Source organism: Amphiura filiformis, chromosome 19 (assembly GCF_039555335.1).
Source record: "Amphiura filiformis chromosome 19, Afil_fr2py, whole genome shotgun sequence".
Lineage (NCBI taxonomy): Eukaryota > Metazoa > Echinodermata > Ophiuroidea > Amphilepidida > Amphiuridae > Amphiura > Amphiura filiformis.
Genome location: NC_092646.1, coordinates 45,547,944 through 45,555,777, shown reverse-complemented (window position 1 = coordinate 45,555,777; position 7,834 = coordinate 45,547,944). Strand labels below are relative to the sequence as shown.

General features: G+C 32.0%; 1 pseudogene; it reads right to left on the bottom strand.

Moving 5' to 3' along the window:
- Positions 1-5,639: 5,639 nt before the first annotated feature.
- Positions 5,640-5,755, bottom strand: LOC140141712 (small nucleolar RNA U3; annotated as a pseudogene).
- Between the last annotated feature and the right edge of the window lie 2,079 nt (positions 5,756-7,834).

Sequence of the window (7,834 nt, the reverse complement as noted above, 5' to 3'; positions counted from 1 at the left end):
ACAATACAATAACAGAGAAGTATGCTTTATTCCCGGGCCTACATTTCTGCACAATAAATATATCAAGGCATATTTCTTTGAATTGCCAACTAACTTTGCGATGCTAATTGTCATGATGCATGCACCGAATCAATAAAGAGCTTCAGTATCATAAAATGAATTTCAACCTGCTTATTAAATTATTCTTAAAAGATCATCAATGTCAAATGATTTGATTTCATTATCATTTAGATGTTATGAACATCAAGTTCGGAATCCGCGTGGCTTCTACATTAAAAATAGTTGAATAGGAAAGTTAACATAATGTACATGTACGCCAATATAAACGTAAAATTGCTCAAATGAGGGCCTTCGTTTTTTTCTCAAAATTACGATTTTAAGACGACAGCATTGTACATTTACATACTAAAATGAAATTCCTTGTTAAATGGAAATCTACTTTGGTGTAAATGTGACAAAATCAATATTTTGGATAAATTCCAGGATCCCGAGGTAAAAACGGCCAACCGTTACAACACCGAGTCATTAATTTTACATTATCATTTATCTGATGAAATCTGGACATTTTAGATGGACGCATAATTTATGATTATTTGTTTTGTACCGTGGATGCTTTGTAAGATATGGAACAATTTATCAAGGGTTCAATATATATTTAGTGTCATGCAATTTTGAGAAATGTACAATTAAAAACAATTTTCTAAAGTATAAGTCCACAGAAACTTAACATTATTGTTTTATTTATGCTCGACAACCTCAACCGGGGGAACACTCCCTTATAGTACGTTTGTGAAGATTATCATTCATCCAGGTAGTAAACAGTATTAATATTAAACTATAATCTAGTCAACTGGACTTACTATTTTTGAGTGGGAAATTTTCACGTCCAATCCTGAACGCATCATCAGCCCTACTGATGTTGTGGCGGCAAAAGTCTCCCTTATAGTGTCTACCCTTTTTGGAGTACATAGTGATTTTAGTGTTCCACTATTTACGCCGTAGAAACCCGAATATTAGGCATTTTTTCGAAATTTAGTGATTAAAAAAATGCATGCATTCAATCATCTTTCTATTAATTTTATTTTATTTTGCATTATGCCGTACGGAGACTCATAGACCCATCGGAGGACTATTGCCGAAATCAAGTAGGTCTACATCAGAAAAGATCAACGAAGCTATACATGATACACGAGCATGATAAGTAGAGGTGGGCATGCAATGATAGAGGGACCAAAAACACTGATATCTGAAGACCTGCAAAGCGGAGAACCGGAAGGCAAAAGGAAGATTGCACGATGATATAAAATCATGCAGATGGGAGCGGAACAAGGGATGTACAAGACAAGCAGAAATTGCACATTATTGAAGGCTTCACGCTACAGAAGATGAAACGGAATAGCGAGGGGAAGTGAAGACTATTATAGTTGCACCAATACATTTTGCATTAGGTAAGTTGTCGAAGTAGTAGGTAGACTTTATAAATCTAAGTGTATGTAGCTGGGATGAAAAGCCGACCGTCATGCGAAAAGTTTGACCTTTTGTATATCATAAAGTTTCCCAAAAGACTTAAATAAATGTAGGCATTTTCAACATTTTTATGGCGGCCGGCTTTTTCCTCCCAGCTATTTACATTTTAAGTACATAATTATCATTAGATTTATAAAGTTTACTTAGTCAAAATGTCAATTTTAATAATTTGCCATACAATTTGCATTATATCGCGAATTTCACAAATTAGAATCAGAAGGACATTACTTGTATTCAGAATGCAATTTGATATGTCTGGTGTGCTCGCGGGTCGAAAGGTGCATGGGTTTCAAAACCCTATAAAGCCTTTGAAACACAGACCAAAGGGACCGTTCACAAACGCTTGTTAGGGGGCCTGATGCAAAAAAAGGGGGGGGGGGGTGGAAATTTTTGACCTTCCTAGGGGGGGGCCTGAAAAATTTTCCTGGGAAAATTCAGTTTATATGCTTTTCTATGGGGTTGACCCATAATTTTCATGTCAAAAGGGAGGGGTCCTGAAATTTGTGAGATCTGTAAAGGGGGCCCCGAAAAATTTTCGCGATAACAAATTTTTTCATCAGGCCCCCTAAAAAGTGTTTGTGAACGGTCCCTAATTATTAGTTGCCCCTTATTTTTTTTTTTTAATGCTCATTTTGCATATATTTAAGTTTGAGGTCTGTTGAAGCTATAGAAAGAGTAAATGAGCTGATCGATCACCTGTAGATCGGCAACTATTAAGCCTACCGATATTCGATCGCAAGCATAGGCGTAGCGGGTGGGATAACCCCCCAATATTTTGCCAGGGGATGGTCAACTAAACTCACCCCCCAATGTTGACGCCTGTATATGGGTTTCTGACCAAATTAACATCATATTTTGCCATTTTAGCCCCCAAAATGGCAATGTTTGCGCGCGTCGCGCGAATTTATTCCACTTTTGAACCATATTTCACCAATTTTGCTTCAATATGGCAACATTTTTCGCGCGCTTTTAAACTTAATTCGTCACCAAAAAGAACTGGATTCAGAAATTTAATATTATTAATAATAATAATCGTAAATATTTGAATATTCAAAATTGAATACTCGTCTAAATTTGATTTTTTTTCAATATTCATAAAAAACACAATGGATTGTTAATAAAAATTTGAATATTCATAGAAATTTATATTAAAAACATTCATAAAATTTGAATATACAATATACAATATACAGGTTTCAGTATTTTCATAATTATTGTTTCATCAATTTTTTATAATGTAAATGAATATTCAAATTTGAATAATTAAATTTATATTCAAACTTATATATTCAAATGTAAATTTATATATTTAAATGAATATTCAAATTTTTATATAACTATTCGAATTTATATAGCTATTCGAATTTATATAGCTATTCGAATTTATATAGCTATTCGAATTTATATAGCTATTCGAATTTATATAGCTATTCGAATTTATATAGCTATTCGAATTAATATAGCTATTCGAATTTATATAGCTATTCGAATTTATATAGCTATTCGAATTTATATAGCTATTCGAATTTATATAGCTATTCGAATTTATATAGCTATTCGAATTTATATAGCTATTCGAATTTATATAGATATTCGAATTTATATAGCTATTCGAATTTATATAGCTATTCGAATTTATATAGCTATTCGAATTTATATAGCTATTCGAATTTAAAAATATAGACACAGATATTAATACATTTCACAACACTGTGTTTCACGCCAAAGCGATCATCAGGTGAATAAATTAAAATTGAAAAACACGATGATCAAAGGCCTTTCCAAAAACTCCGTAACCTAGCAACGCGTGCACGCGGTGTCGAAAAACACACCTGGCGCGAGTATGACGCACAACGGTAGGTGGTGACATAGGTTATGGAGAAAATGAATAGGCCTAAACATACCATATAAAACATTACTTTTTCTTAACACGGCTATGACGACATTTGCTTATCAGCTCACTTCTTTTGTTGAGCGAGATTCTTGGATTACTCATTTTTGAGTTTAAGATTGCCATTTTTTCTTCTAAACAAAGGTTACAAATTCCTGATTTTCTCATTTTGGTGTTGGATTTTTGAACTATATCCCAACTGATGTTGAACTTTTCATCTTTGTGTTTAAGTCCCCAAACATATTTCGATAGTTCTGTCTCCTTTTTGTATTTTTCTAGCCGAAAAGACTTAGTGTGGTTGTTGTACCTTTCCTTAAATGTACCGCCTGCTAATCCAATATATTGCTTTGATTCATTGTCTGAGTTTACTGTGGCTTTGTAAACTATAGCTTGAGATAAGCACTTTATATAGCTTGAGATAAGCACTTTATATAGCTATTCGAATTTATATAGCTATTCGAATTTATATAGCTATTCGAATTTATATAGCTATTCGAATTTATATAGCTATTCGAATTTATATAGCTATTCGAATTTATATAGCTATTCGAATTTATATAGCTATTCGAATTTATATAGCTATTCGAATTTATATAGCTATTCGAATTTATATAGCTATTCGAATTTATATAGCTATTCGAATTTATATAGCTATTCGAATTTATATAGCTATTCGAATTTATATAGCTATTCGAATTAAAAATTAAAAATATGCATCTCATTAAAAATATGCATATCATTAAAATTAAATATAGGCATATCATTAAAATTAAAAATATGCATATCATTAAAATTAAATATAGGCATATCATTAAAATTAAAAATATGCATATCATTAAAATATGCATCTCATTAAAATATGCATCTCATTAAAATATGCATATCATTAAAATATGCATATCATTAAAATTTGCATGTCCTTAAAATGTGCATGTCCTTAAAATATGCATATCATTAAAATATGCATATCATTAAAAATATGCATATCATTAAAAATATGCATATCATTAAAAATATGCATATCATTAAAAATATGCATATCATTAAAAATATGCATATCATTAAAAATATGCATATCATTAAAAATATGCATATCATTAAAAATATGCATATCATTAAAATTAAAAATAGGCATATCATTAAAATTAAAAATAGGCATATCATTAAAATATGCATATCATTAAAACGTTTTTAAACGTTTTTGCCATCTGAATTCTGAATAAAGATCATGTTTATCTCACAATAACGGTGAATTTATAAATCTGAAATATATTCCATTTATGGTCGCATGTCACTAATAGGTCACTAATGGTGGAGCCGTTAAATCACAATGCTTCCTGACATCTCACTTTTATTCTAAAAGTATAAAACCTATTGTAGAAAGTTTGGTGTCACTGAGTAGATAATTTTGTCCTTTTTTGTCAATCGGACAACTACTTTGTGATGCCCCCATAGGGTTGTACACAAAATTGGGAAAATATGGCAAACTTCAAACCTTCGTATCTTAAAAAGTACAACTCGTATGGACCACAAATTGCACATATATCATCCTGGATTGTAAATCTACCTAATACTAGATCAATTATAGTAAACGATGAACTAATTAATTGCTTAATTAAATGCAAATTAAGACAGTTTTCCCATTACGTTACTGTAAAAAGTGTGCACGTAATGCTCCAACATTTCTAAATGCCCTATCTCTTGCCTGAGTCACCCGGTTTATTACTAAAAAAGTTTCGATTGATAATGTCATAAAAATCGTAAAAATTATTTGACAATTCTTAACCACCCTGTATGTTTAACACAGGGGATACCAAGCGACAGTGGACATCCCTAGTTATATTTATAATGATATCCATGTTCATGTTTGACAGTGGACATCCCTACCCAGATAGCATGGCAATGGTGGCCCAATGAAGGGCCAATGTTTGAGTTCAATTGGCCCAACATTGGCTGACAGTATTGGGCCAATCATGTTTTGCTCATGGGCCCAAGGTTGGCTCAATATTGGGCTTGGGCCAATGTTGGCCCCAGCTTGGCCCAAACCTTGTCACAGTTATTGAACCAACATTGGGCCTGTACCTATTTCTCATTGGCAAACAATTGGCTGCCAATGTTTTAACAATATGTAATTTTAGTATTGGGCCAATATTGATGCAATGGATTACTTTAATTATTGGACGTTATTGGCTCGTGAAAAGACGACATGTATCATCTGTTGCCCGCATCGCGGTAAGAGAGGAACACGACTCATCACCGTGGTGTTGAATAGCCATCAAGAGTATTTGATAGCATGGTGACACGTACTTTAGAAATTATCTTTAAAAGTATGGTCTTAGAATTGAAATTGCCGAAAATTCTTGTGTATTTTCTTTAAAATAAATAATCCGTGGTGTTAAATAGCGTTTGCCCTGCGTTTTATCATCCGTGGTTTTGTTTCCTATTATTTCAACTTAGTATAATATTTAGGATTTAAATAAGGTCTTCCAAACACTAGTACTCATCACAATAATTATTTATTACCATATTGTTACCCAATTTGTTACCGAAATTGGTGTGATAACCTATATTGGCTGCCAACATGATGCCAATGTAAAAATTGCCAATTGAAAGCCAAGATTGGCCCAATATTATATACTGATGTAATGCCAATCAAAGGATATATAAAAGGCCAACACTAAACCAATGATTGGTTTATTATTGGCCCGAGATCAGCTGCCAATGAATGGTGAGCCAATATTGGCCCAATATTATATACTGATGTAATGCCAATGCAACTTTTTGCCAATATTGGCCCAATAAGTATATGTTATCTGGGTATTTATATTATTCTATAACGATATCCATGTTCGTGTTTGACAGTGCACATCCCTATTTATATTATTTCATAATGATATCCATGTTCATATTTGACAGTGGACATCCCTATTTATATTTATAATGATGTCCATGTTCATGTTTGACAGTGGACGTCACTATTTATATTATTCTATAACGATATCCATGTTCATATTTGACAGTGGACATCCCTATTTATATTTATAATGATATCCATGTTCGTGTTTGACAGTGGACATCCCTATTTATATTATTCTATAACGATATCCATGTTCATGTTTGACAGTGGACATCCCTATTTATATTTGTAATGATATCCATGTTCATGTTTGACAGTGGACATCCCTATTTATATTATTTCATAATGATATCCATGTTCATATTTGACAGTGGACATCCCTATTTATATTTGTAATGATATCCATGTTCATGTTTGACAGTGGACATCCCTATTTATATTTACAATGATATCCATGTTCATGTTTGACAGTGGACATCCCTATTTATATTTGTAATGATATCCATGTTCATGTTTGACAGTGGACATCCCTATTTATATTTGTAATGATATCCATGTTCATGTTTGACAGGGGACATCCCTATTTATATTATTTTATAATGATATCCATGTTCATGTTTGACAGGGGACATCCTTATTTATATTATTTTATTATGATATCCATGTTCATATTTGACAGTGGACATCCCTATTTATATTTACAATGATATCCATGTTCATGTTTGACAGTGGACATCCCTATTTATATTTGTAATGATATCCATGTTCATGTTTGACAGGGGACATCCCTATTTATATTATTTTATAATGATATCCATGTTCATGTTTGACAGGGGACATCCTTATTTATATTATTTTATTATGATATCCATGTTCATGTTTGACAGTGGACATCCCTATTTATATTTACAATGATATCCATGTTCGTGTTTGACAGTGCACATCCCTATTTATATTATTTCATAATGATATCCATGTTCATATTTGACAGTGGACATCCCTATTTATATTATTTCATAATGATATCCACGTTCATGTTTGACAGTGGACATCCCTATTTATATTTATAATGATATCCATGTTCGTGTTTGACAGTGCACATCCCTATTTATAATTATTTCATAATGATATCCATGTTCATATTTGACAGTGGACATCCCTATTTATATTATTTCATAATGATATCCACGTTCATGTTTGACAGTGGACATCCCTATTTATATTTATAATGATATCCATGTTCGTGTTTGACAGTGGACATCCCTATTTATATTATTCTATAACGATATCCACGTTCATGTTTGACAGTGGACATCCCTATTTATATTATTTTATAATGTTATACATGTTCATGTTTGACAGTGGACATCCCTATTTATATTTATAATGATATCCATGTTCGTGTTTGACAGTGGACATCCCTATTTATATTATTTTACAATGATATCCATGTTCATGTTTGACAGTGGACATCCCTATTTATATTATTCTATAACGATATCCATGTTCATGTTTGACAGTGGACATCCCTATTTATATTATTTCATAATGATATCCAT